This window comes from Schistocerca serialis, chromosome 4, assembly GCF_023864345.2.
Source record: "Schistocerca serialis cubense isolate TAMUIC-IGC-003099 chromosome 4, iqSchSeri2.2, whole genome shotgun sequence".
NCBI lineage: Eukaryota > Metazoa > Arthropoda > Insecta > Orthoptera > Acrididae > Schistocerca > Schistocerca serialis.
Window position 1 is genome coordinate 194,726,695 of NC_064641.1, and position 13,788 is coordinate 194,740,482.

The window sequence follows — 13,788 nt, forward strand, 5'->3', positions numbered from 1 at the left end:
AAAGGTCAAAGCTGTACCTTGCCATAGCTGGATGTAAACATTTTAACGCTGAGGCGTGGGCTCCTTGTGGATAACAAACGACAATTCAGTTCGTTCCCTAGCAACAGCAACGCCGTTAATTCAGCCATGATGTACAGCAAATTAAATGCCCCGGGTGAGGATCGAACTCACGACCTTAAGATTATGAGACTTACGCGCTACCCACTGCGCTACCGAGGCACGTTTGCAAGCAACGTCCCAGGAAACTTGGTAAGTCTCGCATATTAGAGATAGACAGTTTGCGCTTTCTCAAGAATCTGTTGTGTTGCTACACGTGCTTTCCCGAATTGCTAGATTAAACTGCTGCCGCGGCTTTTTCAACGGAAAGCAGCACTGCCTGAGGTTACAGTACATCGCCCTTGCGGCACCTGAACACAGCGGCCTGTAGGGCCAGGCTGACGCTAGAGTTCAGAAATAGCACGCGTCCGTCCAAGTACGGTCTCTTGCGTGCTGCGTGTTTGGTTCTTCTCACAGCGAATCCTGCTATACATTCCTGAGGCTGACGCAGCTCAAACGAGCAATCGGCGCGGCAGCATTATAGCGAGAACAGCAAAACGATGCATCGGCCGGGAATCGAACCCGGGCCGCCCGAGTGGTAGGCGAACAACCTACCACTTTTTTAGTTGTTGTTCTCATTTTTTTAGTTGCATTTGTTGGGGGCGGTCGGCCGTGCTTCCCGAGCATATTCCAGAGTAGCTGTCTGCAGGGAAAGTGGGATTGCCACCCAACGACGCCGGATACAGCCGAAAAAAGTGCTACACACGCGGAGTCCCCCACTACACTGCCTTAAAGCGACCGCTCATCACTATCGTGTGAGTAACCTTGCGGCCGCGGCGACGAGTCTTGCCCAAAGACGCAGCGTGCGTGGAGGCGCTGCCCGAACGCGTGTGGATGCACCCTCCTACCTCGTAAAGCGCCTACAGCTACTATCACCGTGGGCCGCTGCCGGCGGGCGGGAAGCCGACACAGCGCGGCGTTACGAGCAGCGGCTGTGCGGTGGTGGTGTAATGGTGAGCATAGTTGCCTTCCCAGCAGTTGATCCGGGTTCGATTCCCGGCCACCGCAACGGGCGCAAATTTTTACGTCTGAGTATGTGAGCCACGTGCTGTTACATTAACGTTTTCTTTCCGTCGTTGCTCCACTCCAGGCCATCCTGTAGTATGTCCCGACTTGTCCCGACTTTGCTCGGCTGACGCGAAAGCTGACGCTTGGAATTCGCCCTTATCAAGAGGACAGGCGATATAAACGGCTGTGAGAGGTGAGGTGTAGCGAAGTACAGGCAAACTGCGAAGTTTTGTGCTCCTTCTTCTTAAACAAAAAAATAAAAAAAAAGAGACGCTGTCGGTAGGACTCGAACCTACGCTCCCAGAGGGAATCTGATTTCTAGTCAGACGCCTTAACCACTCGGCCACGACTGCTCGCAGCCAAAAGTCCCCTCGAATCGTGAAAAATCAAACCGTTCTGCGCAGAATGTTGACAGGAAACGAACTCCGTGCACTGATTACGGCAGGGCTACCAGCGCTACGAGACGAGCCATTACGGAAGCGTTAAAATCTTCGCCCGGACAGGGACTCGAACCCTGGACCCTTAGGTTAAAAGCCTAATGCTCTACCGACTGAGCTATCCGGGCTCACGCTTGCTGTGGATGGAGCAGCTGCAGGCAATGTGAATAACTGGAACGCGTGTGTAGGCGTACTACGGTAATTGCTGGCTTCTGGCGCAACTGGCGACTTCACCGACTTGCCACTGACGCTGGTAGCAGCCCAACAGCGGACCAGTGCCTCTTCTCCCTTTACCCCGGTGCTGACAGTAATTGCATCTCGTGCCTGTTTTCCCCGATTACGCTCGGTTGAAGCTCCGGAAGGAGGGCGACAAACGAGGGTTGGAGGGCCAAAACATGGAGGGTCGTGTGCGCAAAAACTTCCCTTCCGGTACCGGGAATCGAACCCGGGCCTCCTGGGTGAAAGCCAGGTATCCTAGCCACTAGACCACACCGGATTTGCTCGATAAACGTCAGATTTACTCCCTCTCCTCTCGCTTTTCGTGCTGAATCCGGACTTAGTGGTGTTCTCTGTTTGCGAGCATATTTGCGCTTGCAGACTGGCATGGCGCACAGCTCGAAACTGACAATTCATTGCAGTTTGCATCATATTTTACTCACAACAGGGGAGGAGAAAGGTCAAAGCTGTACCTTGCCATAGCTGGATGTAAACATTTTAACGCTGAGGCGTGGGCTCCTTGTGGATAACAAACGACAATTCAGTTCGTTCCCTAGCAACAGCAACGCCGTTAATTCAGCCATGATGTACAGCAAATTAAATGCCCCGGGTGAGGATCGAACTCACGACCTTAAGATTATGAGACTTACGCGCTACCCACTGCGCTACCGAGGCACGTTTGCAAGCAACGTCCCAGGAAACTTGGTAAGTCTCGCATATTAGAGATAGACAGTTTGCGCTTTCTCAAGAATCTGTTGTGTTGCTACACGTGCTTTCCCGAATTGCTATATTAAACTGCTGCCGCGGCTTTTTCAACGGAAAGCAGCACTGCCTGAGGTTACAGTACATCGCCCTTGCGGCACCTGAACACAGCGGCCTGTAGGGCCAGGCTGACGCTAGAGTTCAGAAATAGCACGCGTCCGTCCAAGTACGGTCTCTTGCGTGCTGCGTGTTTGGTTCTTCTCACAGCGAATCCTGCTATACATTCCTGAGGCTGACGCAGCTCAAACGAGCAATCGGCGCGGCAGCATTATAGCGAGAACAGCAAAACGATGCATCGGCCGGGAATCGAACCCGGGCCGCCCGAGTGGTAGGCGAACAACCTACCACTTTTTTAGTTGTTGTTCTCATTTTTTTAGTTGCATTTGTTGGGGGCGGTCGGCCGTGCTTCCCGAGCATATTCCAGAGTAGCTGTCTGCAGGGAAAGTGGGATTGCCACCCAACGACGCCGGATACAGCCGAAAAAAGTGCTACACACGCGGAGTCCCCCACTACACTGCCTTAAAGCGACCGCTCATCACTATCGTGTGAGTAACCTTGCGGCCGCGGCGACGAGTCTTGCCCAAAGACGCAGCGTGCGTGGAGGCGCTGCCCGAACGCGTGTGGATGCACCCTCCTACCTCGTAAAGCGCCTACAGCTACTATCACCGTGGGCCGCTGCCGGCGGGCGGGAAGCCGACACAGCGCGGCGTTACGAGCAGCGGCTGTGCGGTGGTGGTGTAATGGTGAGCATAGTTGCCTTCCCAGCAGTTGATCCGGGTTCGATTCCCGGCCACCGCAACGGGCGCAAATTTTTACGTCTGAGTATGTGAGCCACGTGCTGTTACATTAACGTTTTCTTTCCGTCGTTGCTCCACTCCAGGCCATCCTGTAGTATGTCCCGACTTGTCCCGACTTTGCTCGGCTGACGCGAAAGCTGACGCTTGGAATTCGCCCTTATCAAGAGGACAGGCGATATAAACGGCTGTGAGAGGTGAGGTGTAGCGAAGTACAGGCAAACTGCGAAGTTTTGTGCTCCTTCTTCTTAAACAAAAAAATAAAAAAAAAGAGACGCTGTCGGTAGGACTCGAACCTACGCTCCCAGAGGGAATCTGATTTCTAGTCAGACGCCTTAACCACTCGGCCACGACTGCTCGCAGCCAAAAGTCCCCTCGAATCGTGAAAAATCAAACCGTTCTGCGCAGAATGTTGACAGGAAACGAACTCCGTGCACTGATTACGGCAGGGCTACCAGCGCTACGAGACGAGCCATTACGGAAGCGTTAAAATCTTCGCCCGGACAGGGACTCGAACCCTGGACCCTTAGGTTAAAAGCCTAATGCTCTACCGACTGAGCTATCCGGGCTCACGCTTGCTGTGGATGGAGCAGCTGCAGGCAATGTGAATAACTGGAACGCGTGTGTAGGCGTACTACGGTAATTGCTGGCTTCTGGCGCAACTGGCGACTTCACCGACTTGCCACTGACGCTGGTAGCAGCCCAACAGCGGACCAGTGCCTCTTCTCCCTTTACCCCGGTGCTGACAGTAATTGCATCTCGTGCCTGTTTTCCCCGATTACGCTCGGTTGAAGCTCCGGAAGGAGGGCGACAAACGAGGGTTGGAGGGCCAAAACATGGAGGGTCGTGTGCGCAAAAACTTCCCTTCCGGTACCGGGAATCGAACCCGGGCCTCCTGGGTGAAAGCCAGGTATCCTAGCCACTAGACCACACCGGATTTGCTCGATAAACGTCAGATTTACTCCCTCTCCTCTCGCTTTTCGTGCTGAATCCGGACTTAGTGGTGTTCTCTGTTTGCGAGCATATTTGCGCTTGCAGACTGGCATGGCGCACAGCTCGAAACTGACAATTCATTGCAGTTTGCATCATATTTTACTCACAACAGGGGAGGAGAAAGGTCAAAGCTGTACCTTGCCATAGCTGGATGTAAACATTTTAACGCTGAGGCGTGGGCTCCTTGTGGATAACAAACGACAATTCAGTTCGTTCCCTAGCAACAGCAACGCCGTTAATTCAGCCATGATGTACAGCAAATTAAATGCCCCGGGTGAGGATCGAACTCACGACCTTAAGATTATGAGACTTACGCGCTACCCACTGCGCTACCGAGGCACGTTTGCAAGCAACGTCCCAGGAAACTTGGTAAGTCTCGCATATTAGAGATAGACAGTTTGCGCTTTCTCAAGAATCTGTTGTGTTGCTACACGTGCTTTCCCGAATTGCTATATTAAACTGCTGCCGCGGCTTTTTCAACGGAAAGCAGCACTGCCTGAGGTTACAGTACATCGCCCTTGCGGCACCTGAACACAGCGGCCTGTAGGGCCAGGCTGACGCTAGAGTTCAGAAATAGCACGCGTCCGTCCAAGTACGGTCTCTTGCGTGCTGCGTGTTTGGTTCTTCTCACAGCGAATCCTGCTATACATTCCTGAGGCTGACGCAGCTCAAACGAGCAATCGGCGCGGCAGCATTATAGCGAGAACAGCAAAACGATGCATCGGCCGGGAATCGAACCCGGGCCGCCCGAGTGGTAGGCGAACAACCTACCACTTTTTTAGTTGTTGTTCTCATTTTTTTAGTTGCATTTGTTGGGGGCGGTCGGCCGTGCTTCCCGAGCATATTCCAGAGTAGCTGTCTGCAGGGAAAGTGGGATTGCCACCCAACGACGCCGGATACAGCCGAAAAAAGTGCTACACACGCGGAGTCCCCCACTACACTGCCTTAAAGCGACCGCTCATCACTATCGTGTGAGTAACCTTGCGGCCGCGGCGACGAGTCTTGCCCAAAGACGCAGCGTGCGTGGAGGCGCTGCCCGAACGCGTGTGGATGCACCCTCCTACCTCGTAAAGCGCCTACAGCTACTATCACCGTGGGCCGCTGCCGGCGGGCGGGAAGCCGACACAGCGCGGCGTTACGAGCAGCGGCTGTGCGGTGGTGGTGTAATGGTGAGCATAGTTGCCTTCCCAGCAGTTGATCCGGGTTCGATTCCCGGCCACCGCAACGGGCGCAAATTTTTACGTCTGAGTATGTGAGCCACGTGCTGTTACATTAACGTTTTCTTTCCGTCGTTGCTCCACTCCAGGCCATCCTGTAGTATGTCCCGACTTGTCCCGACTTTGCTCGGCTGACGCGAAAGCTGACGCTTGGAATTCGCCCTTATCAAGAGGACAGGCGATATAAACGGCTGTGAGAGGTGAGGTGTAGCGAAGTACAGGCAAACTGCGAAGTTTTGTGCTCCTTCTTCTTAAACAAAAAAATAAAAAAAAAGAGACGCTGTCGGTAGGACTCGAACCTACGCTCCCAGAGGGAATCTGATTTCTAGTCAGACGCCTTAACCACTCGGCCACGACTGCTCGCAGCCAAAAGTCCCCTCGAATCGTGAAAAATCAAACCGTTCTGCGCAGAATGTTGACAGGAAACGAACTCCGTGCACTGATTACGGCAGGGCTACCAGCGCTACGAGACGAGCCATTACGGAAGCGTTAAAATCTTCGCCCGGACAGGGACTCGAACCCTGGACCCTTAGGTTAAAAGCCTAATGCTCTACCGACTGAGCTATCCGGGCTCACGCTTGCTGTGGATGGAGCAGCTGCAGGCAATGTGAATAACTGGAACGCGTGTGTAGGCGTACTACGGTAATTGCTGGCTTCTGGCGCAACTGGCGACTTCACCGACTTGCCACTGACGCTGGTAGCAGCCCAACAGCGGACCAGTGCCTCTTCTCCCTTTACCCCGGTGCTGACAGTAATTGCATCTCGTGCCTGTTTTCCCCGATTACGCTCGGTTGAAGCTCCGGAAGGAGGGCGACAAACGAGGGTTGGAGGGCCAAAACATGGAGGGTCGTGTGCGCAAAAACTTCCCTTCCGGTACCGGGAATCGAACCCGGGCCTCCTGGGTGAAAGCCAGGTATCCTAGCCACTAGACCACACCGGATTTGCTCGATAAACGTCAGATTTACTCCCTCTCCTCTCGCTTTTCGTGCTGAATCCGGACTTAGTGGTGTTCTCTGTTTGCGAGCATATTTGCGCTTGCAGACTGGCATGGCGCACAGCTCGAAACTGACAATTCATTGCAGTTTGCATCATATTTTACTCACAACAGGGGAGGAGAAAGGTCAAAGCTGTACCTTGCCATAGCTGGATGTAAACATTTTAACGCTGAGGCGTGGGCTCCTTGTGGATAACAAACGACAATTCAGTTCGTTCCCTAGCAACAGCAACGCCGTTAATTCAGCCATGATGTACAGCAAATTAAATGCCCCGGGTGAGGATCGAACTCACGACCTTAAGATTATGAGACTTACGCGCTACCCACTGCGCTACCGAGGCACGTTTGCAAGCAACGTCCCAGGAAACTTGGTAAGTCTCGCATATTAGAGATAGACAGTTTGCGCTTTCTCAAGAATCTGTTGTGTTGCTACACGTGCTTTCCCGAATTGCTATATTAAACTGCTGCCGCGGCTTTTTCAACGGAAAGCAGCACTGCCTGAGGTTACAGTACATCGCCCTTGCGGCACCTGAACACAGCGGCCTGTAGGGCCAGGCTGACGCTAGAGTTCAGAAATAGCACGCGTCCGTCCAAGTACGGTCTCTTGCGTGCTGCGTGTTTGGTTCTTCTCACAGCGAATCCTGCTATACATTCCTGAGGCTGACGCAGCTCAAACGAGCAATCGGCGCGGCAGCATTATAGCGAGAACAGCAAAACGATGCATCGGCCGGGAATCGAACCCGGGCCGCCCGAGTGGTAGGCGAACAACCTACCACTTTTTTAGTTGTTGTTCTCATTTTTTTAGTTGCATTTGTTGGGGGCGGTCGGCCGTGCTTCCCGAGCATATTCCAGAGTAGCTGTCTGCAGGGAAAGTGGGATTGCCACCCAACGACGCCGGATACAGCCGAAAAAAGTGCTACACACGCGGAGTCCCCCACTACACTGCCTTAAAGCGACCGCTCATCACTATCGTGTGAGTAACCTTGCGGCCGCGGCGACGAGTCTTGCCCAAAGACGCAGCGTGCGTGGAGGCGCTGCCCGAACGCGTGTGGATGCACCCTCCTACCTCGTAAAGCGCCTACAGCTACTATCACCGTGGGCCGCTGCCGGCGGGCGGGAAGCCGACACAGCGCGGCGTTACGAGCAGCGGCTGTGCGGTGGTGGTGTAATGGTGAGCATAGTTGCCTTCCCAGCAGTTGATCCGGGTTCGATTCCCGGCCACCGCAACGGGCGCAAATTTTTACGTCTGAGTATGTGAGCCACGTGCTGTTACATTAACGTTTTCTTTCCGTCGTTGCTCCACTCCAGGCCATCCTGTAGTATGTCCCGACTTGTCCCGACTTTGCTCGGCTGACGCGAAAGCTGACGCTTGGAATTCGCCCTTATCAAGAGGACAGGCGATATAAACGGCTGTGAGAGGTGAGGTGTAGCGAAGTACAGGCAAACTGCGAAGTTTTGTGCTCCTTCTTCTTAAACAAAAAAATAAAAAAAAAGAGACGCTGTCGGTAGGACTCGAACCTACGCTCCCAGAGGGAATCTGATTTCTAGTCAGACGCCTTAACCACTCGGCCACGACTGCTCGCAGCCAAAAGTCCCCTCGAATCGTGAAAAATCAAACCGTTCTGCGCAGAATGTTGACAGGAAACGAACTCCGTGCACTGATTACGGCAGGGCTACCAGCGCTACGAGACGAGCCATTACGGAAGCGTTAAAATCTTCGCCCGGACAGGGACTCGAACCCTGGACCCTTAGGTTAAAAGCCTAATGCTCTACCGACTGAGCTATCCGGGCTCACGCTTGCTGTGGATGGAGCAGCTGCAGGCAATGTGAATAACTGGAACGCGTGTGTAGGCGTACTACGGTAATTGCTGGCTTCTGGCGCAACTGGCGACTTCACCGACTTGCCACTGACGCTGGTAGCAGCCCAACAGCGGACCAGTGCCTCTTCTCCCTTTACCCCGGTGCTGACAGTAATTGCATCTCGTGCCTGTTTTCCCCGATTACGCTCGGTTGAAGCTCCGGAAGGAGGGCGACAAACGAGGGTTGGAGGGCCAAAACATGGAGGGTCGTGTGCGCAAAAACTTCCCTTCCGGTACCGGGAATCGAACCCGGGCCTCCTGGGTGAAAGCCAGGTATCCTAGCCACTAGACCACACCGGATTTGCTCGATAAACGTCAGATTTACTCCCTCTCCTCTCGCTTTTCGTGCTGAATCCGGACTTAGTGGTGTTCTCTGTTTGCGAGCATATTTGCGCTTGCAGACTGGCATGGCGCACAGCTCGAAACTGACAATTCATTGCAGTTTGCATCATATTTTACTCACAACAGGGGAGGAGAAAGGTCAAAGCTGTACCTTGCCATAGCTGGATGTAAACATTTTAACGCTGAGGCGTGGGCTCCTTGTGGATAACAAACGACAATTCAGTTCGTTCCCTAGCAACAGCAACGCCGTTAATTCAGCCATGATGTACAGCAAATTAAATGCCCCGGGTGAGGATCGAACTCACGACCTTAAGATTATGAGACTTACGCGCTACCCACTGCGCTACCGAGGCACGTTTGCAAGCAACGTCCCAGGAAACTTGGTAAGTCTCGCATATTAGAGATAGACAGTTTGCGCTTTCTCAAGAATCTGTTGTGTTGCTACACGTGCTTTCCCGAATTGCTATATTAAACTGCTGCCGCGGCTTTTTCAACGGAAAGCAGCACTGCCTGAGGTTACAGTACATCGCCCTTGCGGCACCTGAACACAGCGGCCTGTAGGGCCAGGCTGACGCTAGAGTTCAGAAATAGCACGCGTCCGTCCAAGTACGGTCTCTTGCGTGCTGCGTGTTTGGTTCTTCTCACAGCGAATCCTGCTATACATTCCTGAGGCTGACGCAGCTCAAACGAGCAATCGGCGCGGCAGCATTATAGCGAGAACAGCAAAACGATGCATCGGCCGGGAATCGAACCCGGGCCGCCCGAGTGGTAGGCGAACAACCTACCACTTTTTTAGTTGTTGTTCTCATTTTTTTAGTTGCATTTGTTGGGGGCGGTCGGCCGTGCTTCCCGAGCATATTCCAGAGTAGCTGTCTGCAGGGAAAGTGGGATTGCCACCCAACGACGCCGGATACAGCCGAAAAAAGTGCTACACACGCGGAGTCCCCCACTACACTGCCTTAAAGCGACCGCTCATCACTATCGTGTGAGTAACCTTGCGGCCGCGGCGACGAGTCTTGCCCAAAGACGCAGCGTGCGTGGAGGCGCTGCCCGAACGCGTGTGGATGCACCCTCCTACCTCGTAAAGCGCCTACAGCTACTATCACCGTGGGCCGCTGCCGGCGGGCGGGAAGCCGACACAGCGCGGCGTTACGAGCAGCGGCTGTGCGGTGGTGGTGTAATGGTGAGCATAGTTGCCTTCCCAGCAGTTGATCCGGGTTCGATTCCCGGCCACCGCAACGGGCGCAAATTTTTACGTCTGAGTATGTGAGCCACGTGCTGTTACATTAACGTTTTCTTTCCGTCGTTGCTCCACTCCAGGCCATCCTGTAGTATGTCCCGACTTGTCCCGACTTTGCTCGGCTGACGCGAAAGCTGACGCTTGGAATTCGCCCTTATCAAGAGGACAGGCGATATAAACGGCTGTGAGAGGTGAGGTGTAGCGAAGTACAGGCAAACTGCGAAGTTTTGTGCTCCTTCTTCTTAAACAAAAAAATAAAAAAAAAAGAGACGCAGTCGGTAGGACTCGAACCTACGCTCCCAGAGGGAATCTGATTTCTAGTCAGACGCCTTAACCACTCGGCCACGACTGCTCGCAGCCAAAAGTCCCCTCGAATCGTGAAAAATCAAACCGTTCTGCGCAGAATGTTGACAGGAAACGAACTCCGTGCACTGATTACGGCAGGGCTACCAGCGCTACGAGACGAGCCATTACGGAAGCGTTAAAATCTTCGCCCGGACAGGGACTCGAACCCTGGACCCTTAGGTTAAAAGCCTAATGCTCTACCGACTGAGCTATCCGGGCTCACGCTTGCTGTGGATGGAGCAGCTGCAGGCAATGTGAATAACTGGAACGCGTGTGTAGGCGTACTACGGTAATTGCTGGCTTCTGGCGCAACTGGCGACTTCACCGACTTGCCACTGACGCTGGTAGCAGCCCAACAGCGGACCAGTGCCTCTTCTCCCTTTACCCCGGTGCTGACAGTAATTGCATCTCGTGCCTGTTTTCCCCGATTACGCTCGGTTGAAGCTCCGGAAGGAGGGCGACAAACGAGGGTTGGAGGGCCAAAACATGGAGGGTCGTGTGCGCAAAAACTTCCCTTCCGGTACCGGGAATCGAACCCGGGCCTCCTGGGTGAAAGCCAGGTATCCTAGCCACTAGACCACACCGGATTTGCTCGATAAACGTCAGATTTACTCCCTCTCCTCTCGCTTTTCGTGCTGAATCCGGACTTAGTGGTGTTCTCTGTTTGCGAGCATATTTGCGCTTGCAGACTGGCATGGCGCACAGCTCGAAACTGACAATTCATTGCAGTTTGCATCATATTTTACTCACAACAGGGGAGGAGAAAGGTCAAAGCTGTACCTTGCCATAGCTGGATGTAAACATTTTAACGCTGAGGCGTGGGCTCCTTGTGGATAACAAACGACAATTCAGTTCGTTCCCTAGCAACAGCAACGCCGTTAATTCAGCCATGATGTACAGCAAATTAAATGCCCCGGGTGAGGATCGAACTCACGACCTTAAGATTATGAGACTTACGCGCTACCCACTGCGCTACCGAGGCACGTTTGCAAGCAACGTCCCAGGAAACTTGGTAAGTCTCGCATATTAGAGATAGACAGTTTGCGCTTTCTCAAGAATCTGTTGTGTTGCTACACGTGCTTTCCCGAATTGCTATATTAAACTGCTGCCGCGGCTTTTTCAACGGAAAGCAGCACTGCCTGAGGTTACAGTACATCGCCCTTGCGGCACCTGAACACAGCGGCCTGTAGGGCCAGGCTGACGCTAGAGTTCAGAAATAGCACGCGTCCGTCCAAGTACGGTCTCTTGCGTGCTGCGTGTTTGGTTCTTCTCACAGCGAATCCTGCTATACATTCCTGAGGCTGACGCAGCTCAAACGAGCAATCGGCGCGGCAGCATTATAGCGAGAACAGCAAAACGATGCATCGGCCGGGAATCGAACCCGGGCCGCCCGAGTGGTAGGCGAACAACCTACCACTTTTTTAGTTGTTGTTCTCATTTTTTTAGTTGCATTTGTTGGGGGCGGTCGGCCGTGCTTCCCGAGCATATTCCAGAGTAGCTGTCTGCAGGGAAAGTGGGATTGCCACCCAACGACGCCGGATACAGCCGAAAAAAGTGCTACACACGCGGAGTCCCCCACTACACTGCCTTAAAGCGACCGCTCATCACTATCGTGTGAGTAACCTTGCGGCCGCGGCGACGAGTCTTGCCCAAAGACGCAGCGTGCGTGGAGGCGCTGCCCGAACGCGTGTGGATGCACCCTCCTACCTCGTAAAGCGCCTACAGCTACTATCACCGTGGGCCGCTGCCGGCGGGCGGGAAGCCGACACAGCGCGGCGTTACGAGCAGCGGCTGTGCGGTGGTGGTGTAATGGTGAGCATAGTTGCCTTCCCAGCAGTTGATCCGGGTTCGATTCCCGGCCACCGCAACGGGCGCAAATTTTTACGTCTGAGTATGTGAGCCACGTGCTGTTACATTAACGTTTTCTTTCCGTCGTTGCTCCACTCCAGGCCATCCTGTAGTATGTCCCGACTTGTCCCGACTTTGCTCGGCTGACGCGAAAGCTGACGCTTGGAATTCGCCCTTATCAAGAGGACAGGCGATATAAACGGCTGTGAGAGGTGAGGTGTAGCGAAGTACAGGCAAACTGCGAAGTTTTGTGCTCCTTCTTCTTAAACAAAAAAATAAAAAAAAAAGAGACGCAGTCGGTAGGACTCGAACCTACGCTCCCAGAGGGAATCTGATTTCTAGTCAGACGCCTTAACCACTCGGCCACGACTGCTCGCAGCCAAAAGTCCCCTCGAATCGTGAAAAATCAAACCGTTCTGCGCAGAATGTTGACAGGAAACGAACTCCGTGCACTGATTACGGCAGGGCTACCAGCGCTACGAGACGAGCCATTACGGAAGCGTTAAAATCTTCGCCCGGACAGGGACTCGAACCCTGGACCTTTAGGTTAAAAGCCTAATGCTCTACCGACTGAGCTATCCGGGCTCACGCTTGCTGTGGATGGAGCAGCTGCAGGCAATGTGAATAACTGGAACGCGTGTGTAGGCGTACTACGGTAATTGCTGGCTTCTGGCGCAACTGGCGACTTCACCGACTTGCCACTGACGCTGGTAGCAGCCCAACAGCGGACCAGTGCCTCTTCTCCCTTTACCCCGGTGCTGACAGTAATTGCATCTCGTGCCTGTTTTCCCCGATTACGCTCGGTTGAAGCTCCGGAAGGAGGGCGACAAACGAGGGTTGGAGGGCCAAAACATGGAGGGTCGTGTGCGCAAAAACTTCCCTTCCGGTACCGGGAATCGAACCCGGGCCTCCTGGGTGAAAGCCAGGTATCCTAGCCACTAGACCACACCGGATTTGCTCGATAAATGTCAGATTTACTCCCTCTCCTCTCGCTTTTCGTGCTGAATCCGGACTTAGTGGTGTTCTCTGTTTGCGAGCATATTTGCGCTTGCAGACTGGCATGGCGCACAGCTCGAAACTGACAATTCATTGCAGTTTGCATCATATTTTACTCACAACAGGGGAGGAGAAAGGTCAAAGCTGTACCTTGCCATAGCTGGATGTAAACATTTTAACGCTGAGGCGTGGGCTCCTTGTGGATAACAAACGACAATTCAGTTCGTTCCCTAGCAACAGCAACGCCGTTAATTCAGCCATGATGTACAGCAAATTAAATGCCCCGGGTGAGGATCGAACTCACGACCTTAAGATTATGAGACTTACGCGCTACCCACTGCGCTACCGAGGCACGTTTGCAAGCAACGTCCCAGGAAACTTGGTAAGTCTCGCATATTAGAGATAGACAGTTTGCGCTTTCTCAAGAATCTGTTGTGTTGCTACACGTGCTTTCCCGAATTGCTAGATTAAACTGCTGCCGCGGCTTTTTCAACGGAAAGCAGCACTGCCTGAGGTTACAGTACATCGCCCTTGCGGCACCTGAACACAGCGGCCTGTAGGGCCAGGCTGACGCTAGAGTTCAGAAATAGCACGCGTCCGTCCAAGTACGGTCTCTTGCGTGCTGCGTGTTTGGTTCTTCT

At 53.4% G+C, this 13,788-nt stretch overlaps 31 non-coding genes across 31 annotated transcripts; 6 read left to right on the forward strand and 25 right to left on the reverse strand.

Moving 5' to 3' along the window:
* Positions 1 to 146: 146 nt before the first annotated feature.
* Trnam-cau (transfer RNA methionine (anticodon CAU)) lies at positions 147 to 219 on the reverse strand. Its single transcript has one exon. It is a non-coding gene; the product is annotated as a tRNA-Met (tRNA).
* An 813-nt stretch (positions 220 to 1,032) lies between these two features.
* Trnag-ucc (transfer RNA glycine (anticodon UCC)) lies at positions 1,033 to 1,104 on the forward strand. Its single transcript has one exon. It is a non-coding gene; the product is annotated as a tRNA-Gly (tRNA).
* A 271-nt stretch (positions 1,105 to 1,375) lies between these two features.
* Positions 1,376 to 1,457, reverse strand: Trnas-aga (transfer RNA serine (anticodon AGA)). The gene has a single exon. It is a non-coding gene; the product is annotated as a tRNA-Ser (tRNA).
* Positions 1,458 to 1,596: 139 nt separating this feature from the next.
* On the reverse strand, positions 1,597 to 1,669 carry Trnak-uuu (transfer RNA lysine (anticodon UUU)). Its single transcript has one exon. It is a non-coding gene; the product is annotated as a tRNA-Lys (tRNA).
* Positions 1,670 to 1,965: 296 nt separating this feature from the next.
* Positions 1,966 to 2,037, reverse strand: Trnae-uuc (transfer RNA glutamic acid (anticodon UUC)). The gene has a single exon. It is a non-coding gene; the product is annotated as a tRNA-Glu (tRNA).
* A 322-nt stretch (positions 2,038 to 2,359) lies between these two features.
* Trnam-cau (transfer RNA methionine (anticodon CAU)) lies at positions 2,360 to 2,432 on the reverse strand. The gene has a single exon. It is a non-coding gene; the product is annotated as a tRNA-Met (tRNA).
* An 813-nt stretch (positions 2,433 to 3,245) lies between these two features.
* Positions 3,246 to 3,317, forward strand: Trnag-ucc (transfer RNA glycine (anticodon UCC)). Its single transcript has one exon. It is a non-coding gene; the product is annotated as a tRNA-Gly (tRNA).
* A 271-nt stretch (positions 3,318 to 3,588) lies between these two features.
* Trnas-aga (transfer RNA serine (anticodon AGA)) lies at positions 3,589 to 3,670 on the reverse strand. Its single transcript has one exon. It is a non-coding gene; the product is annotated as a tRNA-Ser (tRNA).
* Positions 3,671 to 3,809: 139 nt separating this feature from the next.
* Trnak-uuu (transfer RNA lysine (anticodon UUU)) lies at positions 3,810 to 3,882 on the reverse strand. Its single transcript has one exon. It is a non-coding gene; the product is annotated as a tRNA-Lys (tRNA).
* A 296-nt stretch (positions 3,883 to 4,178) lies between these two features.
* Trnae-uuc (transfer RNA glutamic acid (anticodon UUC)) lies at positions 4,179 to 4,250 on the reverse strand. Its single transcript has one exon. It is a non-coding gene; the product is annotated as a tRNA-Glu (tRNA).
* Positions 4,251 to 4,572: 322 nt separating this feature from the next.
* On the reverse strand, positions 4,573 to 4,645 carry Trnam-cau (transfer RNA methionine (anticodon CAU)). Its single transcript has one exon. It is a non-coding gene; the product is annotated as a tRNA-Met (tRNA).
* An 813-nt stretch (positions 4,646 to 5,458) lies between these two features.
* On the forward strand, positions 5,459 to 5,530 carry Trnag-ucc (transfer RNA glycine (anticodon UCC)). Its single transcript has one exon. It is a non-coding gene; the product is annotated as a tRNA-Gly (tRNA).
* Positions 5,531 to 5,801: 271 nt separating this feature from the next.
* Trnas-aga (transfer RNA serine (anticodon AGA)) lies at positions 5,802 to 5,883 on the reverse strand. Its single transcript has one exon. It is a non-coding gene; the product is annotated as a tRNA-Ser (tRNA).
* Positions 5,884 to 6,022: 139 nt separating this feature from the next.
* Positions 6,023 to 6,095, reverse strand: Trnak-uuu (transfer RNA lysine (anticodon UUU)). The gene has a single exon. It is a non-coding gene; the product is annotated as a tRNA-Lys (tRNA).
* Positions 6,096 to 6,391: 296 nt separating this feature from the next.
* On the reverse strand, positions 6,392 to 6,463 carry Trnae-uuc (transfer RNA glutamic acid (anticodon UUC)). The gene has a single exon. It is a non-coding gene; the product is annotated as a tRNA-Glu (tRNA).
* A 322-nt stretch (positions 6,464 to 6,785) lies between these two features.
* Positions 6,786 to 6,858, reverse strand: Trnam-cau (transfer RNA methionine (anticodon CAU)). The gene has a single exon. It is a non-coding gene; the product is annotated as a tRNA-Met (tRNA).
* An 813-nt stretch (positions 6,859 to 7,671) lies between these two features.
* On the forward strand, positions 7,672 to 7,743 carry Trnag-ucc (transfer RNA glycine (anticodon UCC)). The gene has a single exon. It is a non-coding gene; the product is annotated as a tRNA-Gly (tRNA).
* A 271-nt stretch (positions 7,744 to 8,014) lies between these two features.
* Trnas-aga (transfer RNA serine (anticodon AGA)) lies at positions 8,015 to 8,096 on the reverse strand. The gene has a single exon. It is a non-coding gene; the product is annotated as a tRNA-Ser (tRNA).
* Positions 8,097 to 8,235: 139 nt separating this feature from the next.
* On the reverse strand, positions 8,236 to 8,308 carry Trnak-uuu (transfer RNA lysine (anticodon UUU)). Its single transcript has one exon. It is a non-coding gene; the product is annotated as a tRNA-Lys (tRNA).
* A 296-nt stretch (positions 8,309 to 8,604) lies between these two features.
* Trnae-uuc (transfer RNA glutamic acid (anticodon UUC)) lies at positions 8,605 to 8,676 on the reverse strand. Its single transcript has one exon. It is a non-coding gene; the product is annotated as a tRNA-Glu (tRNA).
* A 322-nt stretch (positions 8,677 to 8,998) lies between these two features.
* Positions 8,999 to 9,071, reverse strand: Trnam-cau (transfer RNA methionine (anticodon CAU)). The gene has a single exon. It is a non-coding gene; the product is annotated as a tRNA-Met (tRNA).
* An 813-nt stretch (positions 9,072 to 9,884) lies between these two features.
* On the forward strand, positions 9,885 to 9,956 carry Trnag-ucc (transfer RNA glycine (anticodon UCC)). Its single transcript has one exon. It is a non-coding gene; the product is annotated as a tRNA-Gly (tRNA).
* A 272-nt stretch (positions 9,957 to 10,228) lies between these two features.
* On the reverse strand, positions 10,229 to 10,310 carry Trnas-aga (transfer RNA serine (anticodon AGA)). Its single transcript has one exon. It is a non-coding gene; the product is annotated as a tRNA-Ser (tRNA).
* Positions 10,311 to 10,449: 139 nt separating this feature from the next.
* Positions 10,450 to 10,522, reverse strand: Trnak-uuu (transfer RNA lysine (anticodon UUU)). The gene has a single exon. It is a non-coding gene; the product is annotated as a tRNA-Lys (tRNA).
* Positions 10,523 to 10,818: 296 nt separating this feature from the next.
* Positions 10,819 to 10,890, reverse strand: Trnae-uuc (transfer RNA glutamic acid (anticodon UUC)). The gene has a single exon. It is a non-coding gene; the product is annotated as a tRNA-Glu (tRNA).
* A 322-nt stretch (positions 10,891 to 11,212) lies between these two features.
* Trnam-cau (transfer RNA methionine (anticodon CAU)) lies at positions 11,213 to 11,285 on the reverse strand. Its single transcript has one exon. It is a non-coding gene; the product is annotated as a tRNA-Met (tRNA).
* An 813-nt stretch (positions 11,286 to 12,098) lies between these two features.
* Positions 12,099 to 12,170, forward strand: Trnag-ucc (transfer RNA glycine (anticodon UCC)). Its single transcript has one exon. It is a non-coding gene; the product is annotated as a tRNA-Gly (tRNA).
* A 272-nt stretch (positions 12,171 to 12,442) lies between these two features.
* On the reverse strand, positions 12,443 to 12,524 carry Trnas-aga (transfer RNA serine (anticodon AGA)). Its single transcript has one exon. It is a non-coding gene; the product is annotated as a tRNA-Ser (tRNA).
* Positions 12,525 to 12,663: 139 nt separating this feature from the next.
* On the reverse strand, positions 12,664 to 12,736 carry Trnak-uuu (transfer RNA lysine (anticodon UUU)). The gene has a single exon. It is a non-coding gene; the product is annotated as a tRNA-Lys (tRNA).
* Positions 12,737 to 13,032: 296 nt separating this feature from the next.
* On the reverse strand, positions 13,033 to 13,104 carry Trnae-uuc (transfer RNA glutamic acid (anticodon UUC)). Its single transcript has one exon. It is a non-coding gene; the product is annotated as a tRNA-Glu (tRNA).
* Positions 13,105 to 13,426: 322 nt separating this feature from the next.
* Positions 13,427 to 13,499, reverse strand: Trnam-cau (transfer RNA methionine (anticodon CAU)). The gene has a single exon. It is a non-coding gene; the product is annotated as a tRNA-Met (tRNA).
* Between the last annotated feature and the right edge of the window lie 289 nt (positions 13,500 to 13,788).